At 26.6% G+C, this 18,938-nt stretch overlaps 1 protein-coding gene across 3 annotated transcripts in view; it reads left to right on the top strand.

Annotated features, from left to right (window-relative positions):
* Positions 1-326: 326 nt before the first annotated feature.
* The window catches only part of LOC142237433 (uncharacterized), a 94,247-nt gene continuing 75,635 nt past the window's right edge, over positions 327-18,938 (top strand). For 2 of the 3 annotated variants that reach the window (XM_075308742.1, XM_075308743.1), the window contains exons 1-2: positions 327-770; positions 14,858-14,941. The gene's annotated coding sequence lies outside the window, so the exon portion shown is untranslated. The remainder of the gene's footprint in view (positions 771-14,857; positions 14,942-18,938) is intronic. The other variant, XM_075308744.1, reaches the window with a different exon arrangement.

The following is an 18,938-nucleotide window of genomic DNA, read 5'->3' on the forward strand; positions in this document are numbered from 1 at the left end:
TAACATTAAAAGCTGCGACGCAAACGCTGAACTAGCATGTGTTGAGATTGAATTGAATTATTATTGTATGCAGCCATCAGCAGCTCTGCAACTGCTCTGTTCTCTTAGAGGGGGGAAATTGAGTAAAATTGTGTGAATAGGCAAGACTTTCAAAGACTACAAGGCTCTGAAATAACTGCGGCTCGGTGGCAACCGCAACACTAAATTAACAGCTTAACCTGTAGCAGCAGCAACTACCACAATAAGCCACCAACCATACCATACCAGGCAAAGCAACCACTCTTACTCTATCGTAGTTACTTAGGACGGAGGCGGTTTCCATACGTTCAGTTTCTTGATGAAACGCAAACGATGCAGACGCATTCAAACGGGAAATAAAACAACCAGCTGTTGAAAATTGAACCCAGAGGAAGAAACAAGAAATATTGAATTTTCAAAAAACAAACGGATTACTTACATTTAAAAAAATCTCAAAACAGAAAAAATAGTGGTTTTCATTTTTGAAAAAGAAGGAAATAAAAGATTTCTAGGTGAACAAGAAAGAAAAAAGCAAACAAAAATCAAAACAAAAAAAATTATAAAAAATCAAATTATTAAAAAAAAAACAAAATTAATTATTTAGTGAAAGAAGTGTTAAAAATTAACAACAGATTTTGTTTTAATTAACTGGAGAATCTAAAAGTGAAACATTCCGTTACAAAAACAGAAATCTTCCATTGAAATTTAAGATCAAACCCGTTAGAGTGCAAAAATTTGGTGCTTGTTTTAAGGTAAGTTTTGCCAAAAATAAACAGAGTTCTTCTTTTTTGCTCTCTCCATGGATATCAGAGCTACTTTTTGGATTTTTTTACTAATTAACAAATTACACCGTCCACAATAAATTGGCAAGTGTTATAAATTTTGCAAATACTTTGGCAGCTAATGGATAAAACAAAACACACAAATAAGTCATCATGCGATTTTATTAAATACCATACAGACAAATTTAAAGACCAATACGCCAAACAAAACTCAGGACTAGCTTAATTTCAGTGTAGTAGTGAAGAAAAATCGCAAATCACCATAACCGTTACCCATATATCAAAACTAATGCAGAAAATTCAAACAAAAAAATCAAAATATTTGTTAAAAGCAAAAGCTAAAATCATTACATATACAGATATATGATTAGCAAAAACAAAAATATATAAAACAAGAAAGTATATTTTTTATGCTCCAATTATCGAGAAATTTGTTGCAAGGTGTTTTTTGATTAAGTTTTGTTTGCTGCTCATCATCATCAGTTTCTTTCTACGCCTTGCTTCAACAAATCCGAACTCCTTTCTTTGTCCCCCTCTCTTCTCACGATTTGTATATATCGATATATAGCGAAATATGTGAATTCATACCTATTTCATTGGCAGTCAAGGCTCTTTTTATAGAGACTAAAAGATTTACTTTCAAATGTCTGTGTAAAGGCCTCAAACTGGGTGCAGATATGTATGCATTTCATTTTCATTTGATCAATAGCAAAGAAAAAAATCATAAAATTCGTTTAAAAGAAAAACGCTAACGAAAAAAATCGAACGGTTATGGAAAAATGCAAGTGAAACAAATAAAAGATGGAAATCAAAATCTATCAGTAAAAAAGGAATTCGCCAAAATCTTATGGAAATTTATAGGAGAAATTAATTACAATTTTTGGAATGGCAATCGACATGCTCATAGTCCATTGCCATTAAATCGCACACCCAACTGTTTTTTTTTTAATTATTTGTTGATCAGTCATAGAACGAAGTAAATGTTTGTGTCTTAAGTCTTTTGTTCTATGGTGATGCCAAAGTCAGTTTGGTTCTTAAGTCTTTCGACTATTCTAGAAAAAACAAACAGGCATGTTTGTTGCTTAAGTCTTTCGATGGTTTGAAGTTCCCTATTAATAAAGGACGAATATTTATACTATGCACATATTACCTCCTAATTTTTTAACATAATCTTTTACAATTTTGAAAAATATAAACATATTCGTTGCTATTAAATCGTACACCGAACTGTTCTTTGCTTATTTTTCATCAGTCATACAACGAATTAAACATTTGTGACTTAAATATTTTGTTCTATGATGACGGAAAAACTCAGTTTAGTGGTTAAATCTTTCGACTATTGTAGAAAAACTTGGATGTTTGTTTCTTAAGTCTTTCGATGGTTTGAAGTTCCCTATTAATCCGAGAATATGAATGGACATGCTTATAGTCCATTGCCATTAAATCTCACATCAGTCATAGAACGAAGTAATTGTTTGTGTCTCAAGTCTTTTGTTCTATGGTGATGCAAAAGTCAGTTTGGTTCTTAAGTCTTTCGACTATTCTAGAAAAACTAAACATGGATGTTTGTTTCTTAAGTCTTTCGATGGTTTGAAATTCCCTATTAATAAAGGACCAATATTTATTCTACGCACATATTACCGCCTAATTTTTTAACATAATCTTTTACAATTTTGAAAAATATAAACATGTTCGTTGTTATTAAATCGTACACCGAACTGTTCTTTGCTTATTTTTCATCAGTCATAGAACAAATTAAACGTTTGTGACTTAAGTATTTTGTTCTATGATGACAGAGAAAATCAGTTTGGTTTTTAAAATTTTCGACTATTGTAGAAAATCTTGGAAGTTTGTTTATTAAGTCTTTCGATGGTTTGAAGTTCCCTATTAATCCGAGAATATATCGATGTATGCAGTAAAACCAGAAATGTAGCTAATGGTGCACATTAGGTCAGCAGTGTTTCAAATGTCCATTGATGTCCGGTACATACCATTGGAACCAGGTTTCGTTAACGGTCACGAAAAAACACAGAAACTCAAAAACTAATCTGAAATGGTTTAATGTTTCTGCAATTTGCGTTTTCTTAACCCCCGAAAGGAAGATTGTCTTTTGATGCTCAAAAACTTCTATAAATTGGAATTTATTTGCTATTAAAGGAAACACTTATTAGCAATGGAGAATTTATATTATTTATTTATTATAGATTTCGTTCTGGAGTAAAGTTTTTTTTTTTTTTTTGGTGTAGCTGCGGAATTTTTCATAATTACACATAAATGTATATACTGAAAACTGTCTTTACCTACTCGATTACTTGATTCGATCGTTTAGGATCTTTTTGAACTCAGAAATAGACAGATATCATAGAATTCATTGAAATTTTGGGTATCTAGTCTTTAGGCTTACTTTAAGTATTCAGTACAGTAGGATATCACAAGTGGTGATCTTTTCTTTTAATGCCGGTATGTACCTTATGCGAAATTTTCGGTAGAAAAATTTATTTAGTCTACAACAAAAAAACGGTTTGTGTATAGAGTGTGGAGAAACATAATGAACAAAAATTGTAAACCAGCTAATCGCTTATAAAAATTGTTAATATTTGTTGCAAATATTCCTATTATATTATTTACAGACCTCTTAAAACTTTTACACACACAATGATCGTAATAAATTAAATGTTTGCTGCCATGAGTTGTCATCATCTCTCCCAAATATGCTTTTGACAACCCTGTTATAAACAAAAATGTTCATTAGATGTGCATAGCAATGCATTTCTTATGGGAAGGAAATTTTTTTCAAGAGGTGCATATAGGCCGTTAGAAATAAGAGCATCCCAATTTAATGTTTATATCATTGATATTAAATTGAATATATTCGAACCTATTGGCAAAAGGTTCATCACCTCTTTGGAGTTGATTAATTCGTTCCTACGATATTTAATGATAAAAATTTAAATCTAACATGGAAGACAATATATAGAACAAATTCATTATTCAAATTATACCAAAATGATCTTATTTTTATTTAATTTTTTGAGTTAGCTACTTTTTATATTTTTTAAAACATTTTCCCCAGACCTTATTAAATGTTATAATCCAAGTGCGTCTAAAAAATTTGATGAATTAAACACGTGCATAAAAATCAATGACCGTGCAAATAAGTTCAATGTAAACAAAAGCTGAAAAAATATTTTCCTACAGTTCTTAAAAATAGTAACAATGAACTACGGCGAGGTTAATATGGGTATGATTTACCATCAGTAAATTTTCGTTACTTTAAACACACATTAACACAAAAACAATTTTCGCGCAAAGTATTTAATTTATCTCATAAAAAAAGTTTACTTTTTTTCTATGTGTGAGTGTTGCTGTAATTTTAGAAACTCACAGCTTACAGTCATCTTTGAACGTCAATATCTAAAACCAAGCATGCGTAAATAAACACGTTTTTGAGAAAGTAATAAAATAACAATCATACAATTAATGGCATCAACAATAGTCCAATAAGTAGATCTATATCAAATTTCTATTCTTTTCGTATATTTTATTGATGCATTTGTTTTTTATTTTCTCTTCCCATTTCCAAAAAAGAAAAGCGAAAGTTTTTTTTCTTGCTTTTAAAATTTTTATTATTGTTCCAAATCAAAAAAAAAATAAATAAATAAATAGATAGAGTAACAAAGTATATATAGCATAAATAAAAGAAATATAAAATGTCACTAAACCATTGAACTCATTGAAATGAACACGGTAACAAGATGCAATGCTGACTCTAATCATTATCAACATTACCATCATCACCATCGAAGCTAGACAACTTTTTCTTGAATTTTTTCATTGTCAAGTTAACTCTCTAAAGACAATGACATTCATGCCACACTTGGGCACGTCATCCGAATCACTACATCAATTATCATTATAAATAATACCTGGCAAACAGATGATGAAGTCTCGAAAGTAAAGACACAAACCAGCCTATAATCATATGGACGAACTTGGAGTTTATAAACATCAAAGCCGGTTTTTTATATGAATTCAAATAATCATGTTTTGTTTCTTTTCTTTAATGTAAATAAGAGGTGTTATTATGTCGTTTTATAGCCAACGGAATCAGCCATATAAATATGCTTGCGGTGAAGATAATAAATGCATTGGAAATAAAGAAAAGTGTTATAGGTTTTGGGAAGAAAATGAAAGTTATACAATGATATGCAACAAATTAAAATGTTTCTATAAATGATCTACATATATGAGTTGTTTAGTGAATAGGAAAATCAAAATTGATTTTTCTTTAAGGGCCATAATTTAATTTTTTGAAAATCGAAATGTGTAAACATTGTCATTGTTATCTGTACTTCAAAAAAGTACAAAATCACAATTGAATCATAGATTTAAAGATAATTAGATACAAATTGTTTAAACAAAAAAAAAACACAGTTTGTCTAAAATTTGGTTTGGGAGGTAAAAATTTGGTATAGAATAATTTCATGTGTTCAATCGAGTTACTGTAAGAGGTCCTTATTATTGACATATAATAAAAAATTATATGAAATCTGATCCAAAACTTACTGCAATAGTTTTTGACTATATTTGGAATAAAGACACTTAGAAAATGTTGAAGGAAATTTAATTGTAATGGACAATTAGTGCCGAAGTTAGAATTAATTATTAATTTATTTACAAACCAAAAAAATAAAAACTTTCAACAATTAATGTTGCCCTGCCCAATAGGCAAAATACTTTTCTCCGGAATGAAATTCCCCTTTTTATAGAAAATGTTTTAACATCAAACGAAATCTTCCATTCCTCAGAAAATAAAATTCTTCTGTCAGTGTATGTTTTCAAATATTACTTACTGATGAAAATATTTAAATATGATCAGGGACTTAGATGTAAGAAATATTAGAAGTTGGCAATTGACACCTTATTGACGGAATAATCAACAAAGACGTTAATTTATCGTATTCAAAGCGAAATGTCAGCTATTGAATACAATTTCCTGTTTAACAATAATCCTAAGTACACTGTTTTTATGATGAAAACTATTTGGTTCTATGATCGAAAACATTTTCATCCAATATAAAATATTATACAACCTAAATTTTAGGACAATTTTCTTTAAATATTTTTTTTTGTAATATATTTTTTTTTTTAATTCTTTACTTAATATAATTTAATTAACATAGACTAGAATCTCTGGAGGAATGATACAAAAGCTTAAATATGGGCTAAATTATTTGAATTAGGAAATTATTTTTTACTTCTGGTTCGGAATCAAAATGAAAATCTTTAAGGAAACCCAAACTCTTTGGATTTATTTATTTTATTATTTATTTATTTATTTTATTATTATTTTATTTTATTTTATTTATTTATTTATTTTTTTTTTGTGTAGAAGAACTGAATTAAGAAATTATTTCTTATTTTTACTTTTAAAGAAGCAGCATTTCTGATTCGGAATCAATACCAAAATCCTTAGGGCAAGATCAATCTTTTGAATCCATCTATTCCTTTGAAGTAGAAGAACTGCCCCTAAGTTATAAAAAACCCTACCACAAGTACCGACTTTTAACATTCAGACATCTTGCTATCCAAATTGTGAAATAAAAATGAACCGGCATCGCTTAGGATTCAGAAGTGGAAAATCAATTTTCGACTAATCGATGTTCGGCTTATTCACACAGCTGAAGACATGTAGCACACATAGCTCATCATAAAGTCGCTTACGTCCAAAGTGAATTATCAATAATAAAAAATATTAGAATTTCTCAATATGTTAAAAAATATAAAAATTAGGTTTTTCTTTCTTACTTTTTTATTTTAAAGAAACCACATTTCTGACTTGGAATCAATACCGAAATCCTTAAAGGAAGGTCAAACTCTTTGAATCATTTTTCTTTTGAGTAGAAAAACTGCCCCAAAGCTATGAAAATTCCTTCCTAAAGTGCCGACTTTGAACACTTATGGGTTGAATTGAGACAAAAAATTCAGACGTCTTGCATTCAAAATTGTGAAATAAAATTGAACTGGCAAAATTCGTACCAGCTGACCATTTTTTTCAAAGAAACTTAATATAATTTAAAAGTTTTCCAAAATTTTACTTCAATAGAAAATTTTGTCAAATTTTTATTTCTAAAGAAAATTTCGCCAAATATTGATTTCTATAGAAATTTTTGTCAAAATTTTATTTTTATAGAAAAATTTGTCAAACTTTTATTTGTCTGGAAAATTTTGTACAAACTTTATTTCCATAGAAAATTTTGTACAAATGTTACTTCTATAAAAAATTTTATTTCTATAGAAAATGTTGTCCAAATTTTATTTCTATAGAAAATTTTATCAAAATTTCATTTCTATAAAAAAATTCCATTTCTATATAATTTTTTTTTTGTCAAATTTTTATTTCTATAGAAAATTTTGTCAAAATTTTATTTCTATAAAAAATTTTGGTAAACATTTACTTCTAAAGAAAATTTCGTCAAAATTTGATTTGTATAGAAATTTTTGTCAAAATGTTATTTATATAAAATATTTTGTCAAACTTTTATTTCTATAGCAAATTTTTTAAAAATTTTATTTCTATAGAAAATTTTGTTCAAATTTTATTTCTATAGAAAATTTTTTTCAAATTTTATTTCTATAGAAAATTTTGCCAACATTTTATTTCTATAGATAATTTTTTCAAAATTCCATTTCTATATAAAATAGAAAATTTTTTCAAATGTTTATTTTTATAGAAAATTTTGTCAAAATTTTATTTCTATAAAAAATTTTGGTCAAAATTTTATTTCTAAAGAAAATTTCGTCAAAATTTGATTTCTATAGAATTTCTTGTCAAAAATTTATTTTATATATATATTTTAAAATTTTATTTCTATAGAAAATTTTGTCAAAATTCCATTTCTATATGGAATTCTGTCAAACTTTTATTTCTATACAAAGTTATCGCAAAATTTTATTTCTATATAAAATTTTTGCATAAATGTATCTATACAAAATTTGTTCAAAGTTTATTTCTGTACAAAGTTTTGTCAAACTTTTTTTTCTATAGAAAATTTTGTCAATTTTTAATTGCGATAGAAAATTTTATCAAAATTTTATTTCTATAGAAAAAATTTTCAAACTTTTATTTCTCTAGAAAATTTTGTACAAATGTTATTTCTATAAAAAATTTTATATCTATAGAAAATTGTGTCAAAATTTTTGTTTTTATAGAAAATTTTATCACAATTTTATTTCTATAGAAGATTTTATCAAAATTTTATTTCTATAAAGAATTTTGTCAAAATTCCATTTCTATATCAAAAAGAAAATTTTGTCAAATTTTTATTTCTATAGAAAATTTTGTCAAAATTTTATTTCTAAAGAAAATTTCGTCAAAATTTGATTTCTATAGAAATTTTTGTCAAAATGTTATTTCTATAGAAAATTTTGTCAAACTTATTTATTTCTGTACAAAATTTTGTCAAACTTTTTTTTCTATAGAAAATTTTGTCAAAATTTAATTTCGATAGAAAATTTTGTCAAAATTTTATTTCTATAGAAAATTTTGTCAAAATTTTATTTCTATAGAAAAATTTTTCAAACTTTTATTTCTCTAAAAAATTTTGTACAAATTTTATTTCTAAAGAAAATTTTGTACAAATGTTATTTCTATAAAAAAATTTATTTCTATAGAAAATTTTGTCCAAATTTTATTTTTATGGAAAATTTTATCACAATTTTATTTCTATAGAAGATTTTATCAAAATTTTATTTCTATAAAGAATTTTGTCAAAATTCCATTTCTATATCAAAAAGAAAATTTTGTCAAATTTTTATTTCGATAGAAAATTTTGTCAAAATTTTATTTTTAAAGAAAATTTCGTCAAAATTTGATTTCTATAGAAATTTTTGTCAAAATGTTGTTTCTATAGAAAATTGTGTCAAACTTTTATTTCTATAGAAAATTTTGTACAAATGTTATTTCTATAAAAAAATGTTATTTCTATAGAAAATTTTGTCCAAATTTTATTTCTATAGAAAATTTTATCATAATTTTATATCTATATATAATTTTATCAAAATCTTATTTCTATACAAAATTTTTGCAAATTTTTATTTCTATAGAAAATTTTGTCAAAATTTTATTTCTATAAAAAATTTTGGTCAAAATTTTATTTCTAAAGAAAATTTCGTCAAAATTTGATTTCTATAGACTTTTTTGTCAAAATTTTATTTCTATAGAAAATTTTGTTAAAATTTTATTTCTATAGAAAATTTTGTCAAACTTTTATTTCTATAGAAAATTTTGTACAAATTTTATTTCTATAGAAAATTTTATCAAAATTTTATTTCTATAGATAATTTTATCAAAATTTTATTTCTATACAAAAATTTTGTCAAAATTTCATTTCTATATAAAATAGAAAATTTTGTCAAATTTTTATTTCTATAGAAAATTTTGTTAAAATTTTATTTCTATAAAAAATTTTGGTCAAAATTTTATTTCTAAAGAAAATTTCGTCAATATTTGATTTGTATAGAATTTTTTGTCAAAATTTTATTTCTTTAGATAATTTTATCAAAATTTTATTTCTATACAAAAATTTTTTCAAAATTTCATTTCTATATAAAATAGAAAATTTTGTCAAAATTTTGTCAAAATTTTATTTCTAAAGAAAATTTCGTCAATATTTGATTTTTATAGATTTTTTTGTCAAAATTTTATTTCTATAGAAAATTTTGTTAAACTTTTATTACTATAGAAAATTTTGTACAAATTTTATTTCTATAGAATAGAAAATTTCGTAAAATTTTTATTTCTATAGAAAATTTTGTCAAAATTTGTCTTCCTATACAAATTTTTTTGCATAGTTTTTTATCTATAAAAATTGTTTAAAGGTTTATTTCTATACAAAATTTTGGCAACTTTCTATAGAAAATGTTGTTTACAATTTTATTTCTATAGAAATTTTTGTCAAAATTTTATTTCTACAGAAAATGTTGTGAAAATTGTAAAAATTTGGGAAAATTACCGATTTGACGAAAATGGACCAAAATAAACAAAATTCCATTTTGTTTAATAGTTTACGCATTATCGGTAGCTAGCTACGTCCCATATTTCATATTTCGAAAACTTGTAAACACCCTAAATCCAAGAAGAAAAGCTAAATTTTTTATTTAGAATAGTTTCTAGTGACAATGGAGTGGTAAAAGTCGATTACTCAACTAGTGAATGATATCAACTGGCTAGCTCAATTCATAGAGGGAATTTTAATTTTCCATACAGTGTTAACTGTTGTTTAAAATCCGATTGCTAACACAATACCATACATGATCACTTTTCGAGAAGTTTTTATCTTTAAGACAAAAATACTCAAAATTGTTTTATCATTACCGATGGTTTAACTACCTTATACAAATCTACTGTGTTTGACCTTTTGATATCACTATTATAATCTTTCGGCATTTATTTAGATCATGATGAAGTTTAACAACTAATTCAGCTAACACATGACCGGCATAAATTAAACAAAATACTCTAAGATAATTTGATTTTGCAACTTCCTTCCGAAAGATTTTGTCATATATGGAGAATAATTCGCACGCTTTAATTCAACACAATCATTAACTATTTCATGCTACAGCATTTAAACACATATCGGTTTAATAGCTGCTAGTAAACAATTAAAAAGTTTTTGGATTTTTTTTTATAATTCTATTATTGCTCTGGATTTAGAAAGTATAGTAAAGTTGGCTTATTGTCCATACTAACACATACAGTTTTATTTTGGTTTTATATTTTTGCTACGTTTTTTGATAATTAAAAAAAATTTATATATTATGTTAATATATACACATGTGTTTCTATATGTTATAAATATGTGTGTGTGCCCACATCAGTCAAGTTTCAACGTAAGCGTTTGTAAAAGAAACTAATAAATTTCGCTTTTATTGAATTACAGTTTAAATTATAACATTAAGTTATAACATAGTATTCGATTGACACATAGACCAAAACATAAATGACTTTCATTGAATTTCAGCAATGAATATTATTATTACAACAATGACAATACAATTACTTGGAAATGTCAACAAACTAAAAATCTATCATTGAAAATGAAAGTTATATTAATATATTTATGTGCATAAATATAAATGTGTGCACAGTTGTCTTTTGTTGATATTTGTTTTGTTGTTTTGTTGAAAATTCTTATATAATTTTAGTTTGAGAGCAAATGAAACTATATAAAATTTCTGTCGTGAATTTTCATTTTTAAAAAATTACCACTTGTTCCTATTGTAAGAAATTCTCTACACAACAATGTTATACCCAAAACTGGCCACCTATGTTAGGTTTTAAAAAGTAGATGAATATGCGAAATGTGTATAGAAGGAAAAATGTTTTCATCTGAATAATTATACGAGTAGTGATAATAATGATTATCAAATATGTTCTCAAATATCTTGTCCCGTGATTATTTAGTAAAGGGTGATACGGTCAAACTTTGGTCAAGGGAAAACGCGTGTAAATCGGTGAAATCGTTTATTTAAAAAATCAAATTAAATTTCTTTTTCAAGTTCAATTAGTATAAAATTCAGGAAAAATATTCAGTTAGGCTTTCGCTTTTCCAAATCCGAATTGCCGGGCCTCACGCTTGACACCTGCCATCAGATTTTGTACAGCCACCTTGTCCACCTTCTTCGCTGCAGAAAGCCAGTTTGCCTTGAACTGCTGCTCCTCCTTAGAAGTTTTTGTTTTGGTCTTCTTTAGGTTCCGCTTGACAATAGCCCAGTATTTCTCAATTGGGCGGAGCTCTAGCGTGTTGGGAGGGTTCTTGTCCTTGGGAACCACCTGCACGTTGTTGGCGGCGTACCACTCCATGGCCTTTTTACCGTAATGGCAAGATGCCAAATCCGGCCAAAACAGTACGGAACAACCGTGTTTCTTCAGGAACGGCAGCAGACGTTTATTCAAACACTCTTTCACGTAAATTTCTTGGTTGACAGTCCCGGAAGCTATGAATATGCTGCTTTTCAAGCCACAGGTACAGATGGCTTGCCAAACCAGATATTTCTTTGCGAACTTTGACAGTTTTATGTGCTTGAAAATATCTGCTACCTTTCCCCTTCCTTTTGCCGTATGAAACTCCTGTCCCGGAAGCTGTTTGTAGTCGGCTTTGACGTAGGTTTCGTCGTCCATTACCACGTAGTCAAACTTCGTCAGCATCGTCGTGTACAGCCTCCGGGATCGCGCTTTGGCCGTCGTATTTTGTTTATCATCGCGATTTGGAGTCACTACCTTCTTGTAAGTCGATAGTCCGGCTCGTTTGTTGGCTCGATGCACGGTTGTAGACGATACACCCAGCTTATTTGCGGCATCTCGGAGAGAGAGGTTAGGGTTTCGCTTGAAACTACCGGCAACTCTCTTTGTCGTCTCAGCGGCTTCCGGTTTTCGATTTCCCCCCGATCCAGACTTCCTGGCTGTCGACAAACGTTCCCCAAACACTTTAATTACATTTGTAACGGTTGATTTGGCAACGTATAGCGATTTTGCCAGCTTTGCGTGCGAGTAGCTCGGATTTTCGCGATGCGCGAGCAAAATTTTGATACGCTGCTCTTCTTGCTTGGACGGCATTTTGACAACTGAAGAGTGAATTCCAAAATCAAAATAGGAGCAACATTCTACACACAGGCACACCTTCAAAATGAGGGGTGTTCAGGTTTTTTAAATGCAAAATTGAAAGAAATACGTCAAGTTTATATTGACCAAATTTTGATCGTATCACCCTTTATTCTGGCTATTTTTGGCCAAAAAAAGTCTTAATTGGCGATTTGAAATATTTCAAAGATATACAAAAAAATGTTTCGTCTAATTTATAACATTTTGTACTGTAATAATAATACCTCTTTCATTTAAGATCATTAAACTTAAAAACAAAATAGTTACTTCAAGATCGTAATATTTTAATCGGTATATTGATGAGATGGTGAATAGCCATATTCTTCTTAATGATTTCTCTGTTTAGAAACACAATATTTTAATATTGATAATTTTATTATTTTTTTATTTAAAATTTCATTTCTATAGGAAATTTTGCCAAAATTCATATTTAAAGGAAAATTTTTCAAAATTTCATTTCTCTAGGAAATTTTGTCAAAATTTCATTTCAATAGGAAATTTTGTCAAAATTTCATTTCTATAGGAAATTTTGTCAAATTTCATTTTTGTAGGAAATTTTTCCAAAATTCATATTTAAAGGAAAATTTTGTCAAAATTTCATTTCTATAGGAAATTTTTGTGAAAATTTCATTTCAATAGGAAAATTTGTCAAATTTTCATTGATATAGGAAATTTTGTCAACATTTCATTTTTATGGGAAATTTTGTCAAACTTTCATTTCTATAGGAAATTTTGTCAAAATTTTCTTCTAAATAATTAACGATTTCTCCCTTTAGAAAAACAATAGTTTAATATTGATATTTTATTTGTACTTATATAAAATTTCATTTCTATAGACAATTTTGACAAAATTTCATTTTAAGCGGAAGTTTTGTCAAAATATTCTTCTAAACAGTTAATGATTTCTCTCTTTAGAAACCCAATATTTAAATATTGATAATTATATTATATAATACTTATATAAAATTTCATTTCTATCGAAAATTTAGTCAAATTTTCATTTTAGGAGGAACTTTTCTCAAAATTCCATATATATAAGAATTTTGTCAAAATTTCATTTCTATAGGAAATATTGTCAAATTTTTCATTTCTATAGGAAATTTTGTCAAAATTTCATATCTATAGGAAATTTTCGCAAATTTTTATTTCTATTAGAACTTTTTGCAATATTTCATTTCATGAAGAAATTTTTGTAAAATATTATTTCTATAAGAAATTTTCACAATATTTATTACTGTCGGAAATTTTATCAACATTTTATTTCCATAGGAATTTTTTTCAAATTTAAAAAAAAAAATTCCATTTCTATAGGAAATTTTGCAAAACTTCATTTCTATAGGAAATCTTGTAAAAATTTCATTTCTATAGGACATTTTGTCAAAATGTTCATTTCATTTTCATATCTATGGGAAATTTTGAAATTATTATTTCTATTAGAAATATTCGCAATATTTAATTTCTAGATAAAATTTTGTAAAAGTTTTATTTCTATAAGAAATTTTTGCAAAATTTCATATCTTTAGGAAATTTTGTCAAAATATCCATTATATAGGAAGTTTTGTTAAAATTTCAGTTCTACAGAAAATATACTACAAATTCCATTTTCCTATAATAATGAAATTTTTATACAAAATTTAATTTAATTTTAACTTAATTTTTATAGGAAATTTTTTCAAAATCTCATTTCTGTAGGAACATTTTGTCAAAATTTCATTTCTATAGGAATTTTTTGCAAATTTTCATTTCTATAGGAATTTTTTCCAAATTTTCATTTCTATTTAATTTCTACAGGAAATTTTGTCAAAACTTTATTTCTATAGGAAATTTTGTCAAAACTTAATTTCTATAGCAATTTTTTTAAAAATTTCATTTCTATAAGAAATTTTGTCATAATGGAATTAAACATTTTTAAATTCAACACCCATGGGAAATAAAAGGAAAGTCTTTCACTCTACGATACAACTATTTCAAACGTTTGCTACAACAAAAGTATTCATAAACATCGTGAGCGCATTCATTGAAGTTTTATCAGATTCCTGGATATAGCCTATGACCCAAGGTTGGTCATTGCACTACGGTGGCTCTGCAAACTAAAGAAATTAATCATAATTTGATACCAAATTATGGAGAATTTAATTCCAGTAAATCGCCCCCATTTAATCTCAGCAACATCAAATATAGTTGTTTACATGTTGTCCAAATATCTGTCTGTTATCAAACCTTTCCATAATAATAACTTTACAAAAAGTTCAAATTTAAGGTAATCCTCCAAGACAGGCTATCGAACGCGAATAAAATGAAAGTGAAATTATCTTTCAACACGCACCCACTATAAGCACACTCACTTGCTCCTCCATTCATGGACTTTTTTCTCTTTTTGTTTTCATTTCAGTGTTACCAATTTGCTGCTTAACGTTTCGTTAAACTATTCATCAAAAGAAACATAAGAAGGAGGCGAGAAAAAACCAACTCACAGGTACGTGCCATGGTCAAGAGCTATTTGCGTTTTTTTGCTTCTTACCAACTACTTAAGTGGCCGAAAGGCTTGCGTTTTCATTTGGCCTAGCCAAAATGAAATTTCTTTTTTATTACAAAGAGGCTAATAATGAAAACCTCGCACTAGCTTTACATAGGCCACGGATAGAAAGGGAGGGTATGTTTATGCCTGTAATGAAATGCAAAAACGACTTTCATGGTCAACAAAAAATTTTATTATTGCTTTCATTGTTATTGTTATTATTTTCTTTTTCTCTTTCTTTAATTTCGGCTGTTGTATATTTCTGGGCTAATGCATGACTTTTTTTGAATGACTTTTTAAATTTAGTTTTTATTTAGTTGCGGTCTATTGTGGTTTATTCGAGTGGTATTTTTTATTGATTTTATTAATTGAATTGAATCAAATATTTGTTTTAATTTTGATTTGGTTTTAAAGTAAGTGCTTCGAAGCTTATTCGTAGAAAGGGAAATAAAAAGCCCTGAAATCTTTAATGTAATAATCAATTTCCTTACAAGAGGAAAAAATAAACAAAGTTAGTTTGCAACATCTACTAAGTAAATAATGTTATAATTGAAACTATTAAATAATAAACAATTATTTGGTAAATTGTGTATGCGTAAGAAGATAATCATAGTGATTGACATCATTTTTGTTTATATAGTTATTAAAAACAAAAGACTTAGGAAACAAACTTGTGTTTAGTATAACGCATTACATGAGAAATAAATGAAGCCTTAATGCATAAGTGTGGTCAGGACACCAGGAACATTGATCATAGGTTCTAAATTATACGAGGGTGGTACAATAAGTACTTAGCCAAGCGTACACTGAAAAAAAAGCATACTCGGTTCCAAAGATTTTGTCTTTACTTTAAAAAATTTGGCATTGATTCCGAGCTTTTGAAGAAAAAACTTCTTTAAAATAAAGTTTTGAAAAACATGTCCTATATTTGAACGATTTTTTGCTTTGTAGTCAAGATGCAAAAAGACAACAAATTTAAAGACAATTTCATTAAATTTAAAGAATTTTTCTGAATTATTAAAGTCAAGTTGACCTTAGCCTATAATTTTTTTCTTTCATGTTAAGATACCCATTTTTAAGTCAAATCACTTAATTAAAAGGCCAATACGACTTTATTGAAAAGTTTATCGACTTTTGGACAAGGAAAATAACTTTATATTAGAGAAATGCGTCTTCTATGCTAAGCAAAATTTGCATTCGTATCTTAAAGATATGAAATCTTTGACCTCACGAGAATATTTTTTTCAGTGTATACATTAGCAATATAAATGAGGTTCCAACAAAAGATGGTACTTTGAATCACCCTATACAAGAGGAATTATACACATTGGAATCATAAAAAATTCTCCATAAAAATGTTGCAAATTTTGAATATTGAAAAATCATCTTAACTAAAAAGGTCCATTTCCACCACAGTGTCTATGTCGACAAGCAAAATTGTCTCATTTGGGAGCCAAGATTTATTGCAAAGAAGCATTTTCCATCTACAACATGTGAATGGTTAATGCATTTTATAGTCTGGCGGCGCTTTTCAACTATACATAGCACTGCACATTTGAGATTTAATTATACAAAATTTAGTGAAAATGATGAGGTCCTTGAAGCGTAAATTGCCAGATATAGCTCTTCATTATTAATTATATGGCCAATTACGTTGGAAACAGAAGACATTTTTCTCCGAATAGCGAAATAAATTTCATTTCTAAAGCGAATTTTGTCAAAATTTTGTCTAAATTTCACTTTTATAGGAAATTTTGTCAACATTTCATTTCTGTAGGAAATTTTGTCAAAATTTAATTTTTATAGGGTATTTTCTCAAAATTTCCTTTCTATAGGAAATTTTGTCAAAATTTCATTTTTATAGGAAATTTTGTCAAAATTTCATTTTTATAGAAAATGTTGTCAAAATTTCATTTTTATAGGAAATTTTGTCATAATTTCATTTCTATAGGAAATTTTGTCAAAACTTCATTTCTATAGGAAATTTTGTCAAAACTTCATTTCTATCGGATATTTTCTTAAAATTTCATTTCTATAGGAAATTTTCTTAAAATTTCATTTCTATAGGAATTTTTGTCACAATTTCATTTCTATAGGAAATTTTGTTACAATTTCATTTCTATAGGAATTTTTGTCAAAATGAAATTTTCTCAAAATTTCATTTCTATAGGAAATTTTCTCAAAATGTCTATCGGAAATTTTCTCAAAATCTCGTTTCTGTAGGAAAATTTCTCAAAGTTTATTTTAATATAGACAATTTTCTCAAAATTTCATTTCTATAAAAATTTTCTCAAAATTTGATTTCTATAAAAAAATTTCTCAAAATTTCATTTCATAGAAAATTTTCTCAAAATCTCGTTTCTATAGAAAATTTTCTCAAAATCTCGTTTCTATAAGAAATTTTCAAAGAATTTCATTTCTACAGGATAATTTTCAAAAATTCTTCCTTTCTATGGAAATTTTGTAAAAATTCCATTTTTGTAGAATTTTATTTCTATAGGAAATTTTCTTAAAACTTCATTTCTAAAAAAACATTTTGTCAAAATTTCATTTCTCTAGGAAATTTTCTTAAAATTTCATTTCTATAGGCAATGAAACTTTGAGAAATTTGATTTCTATAGGAAATTTTCTCAAAATTTCTATCGGAAATTTTCTCAACATCTGGTTTCTGTAGGAAAATTTAATTTTTATAGGCAATTTTCTCAAAATTTCATTTCTATAAAAAATTTTCTCAAAATTTCATACCATAGAAATTTTTCTCAAAGTCTCGTTTCTACAGAAAATTTTCTCAAAATTTCATATCTACAGGATATTTTTCAAAACTTCTTCCTTTCTATAGGAAATTTTGTCAAAATTTAATTTTTATAGGAAATTTTGTCAAAATTTCATTTCTATGGGATATTTTCTTAAAATTTCATTTCCATAAGAATTTTTGTCACAATTTCATTTCTATAGGATATTTTCTCAAAATTTCATTTCTATAGGAAATTTTCTCAAAATCTCGTTTCTGTAGGAAAATTACTCAAAATTTATTTTAATATAGACAATTTTCTTAAAATTTCATTTCTATAAAAAATTTTCTCAAAATTTCATTTCTATAAAAAATTTTTTCAAAATTTCATTTCATAGAAATGTTCTCAAAATCTCGTTTCTATAGAAAATTTTCACAAAATCTCGTTTCTATAAGAATTTCTAAAAATTTCATTTCTACAGGATAATTTTCAAAACTTCTTCCTTTCTATGGAAATTTTGTCAAAATCTCGTTTTTGTAGAATTTTATTTCTATAGGAAATCTTATCAAAATTTCATTTCTAAAAAACATATGTCAAAATTTCATTTCTATAGGAAATTTGTTCAAAATTTCGCTTCTATATGAAATGTTCTCAAAATTTCATTTCTATAGAAATGTTTACAAAATTTTATTTCTATAGGAAATTTTCTCCAAATTTCATTTCTATAGGAAATTTTCTCCAAATTTAATTTCAATAGGAAATTTTCTCCAAATTTTATTTCGATAGGAAATTTTCTCCAAATTTCATTTCGATAGGAAATTTTGACAATAGTATTTCAAAAAATTTTAAGTATCCAAAATTCGATTCTATGATCGCGTCTCCACCTTCCATCGAGGCGAGCAAGCAAAAATTTGCTTAAGATGGTTTTTGAAGTGAACCAAAATCATCATTTGGTGTTTGTCATAGTTGAATAATTGGCTTATAATGAGCAACGAAAAATTAAATTCAATGCATCCAAATTTGCCTCCTTTTTTAGAAAAACTCTCCAATCCAAATGTGAGCATTAATGTACTTTTTCTAAATTTAAAAAAGAAGAATATAAGAAAATTTTGCTTGCAATCCCCAATACACATCATTCAATATTGGTTAATGGCATGAGTGCTAAGTACAATATATTTCGAAAGCATTTAAGTATTACAAAAAATATATTTGTTTTTAATTCC

Source organism: Haematobia irritans, chromosome 5 (genome assembly GCF_050003625.1).
Source record: "Haematobia irritans isolate KBUSLIRL chromosome 5, ASM5000362v1, whole genome shotgun sequence".
Classification (NCBI taxonomy): Eukaryota; Metazoa; Arthropoda; class Insecta; order Diptera; family Muscidae; genus Haematobia; species Haematobia irritans.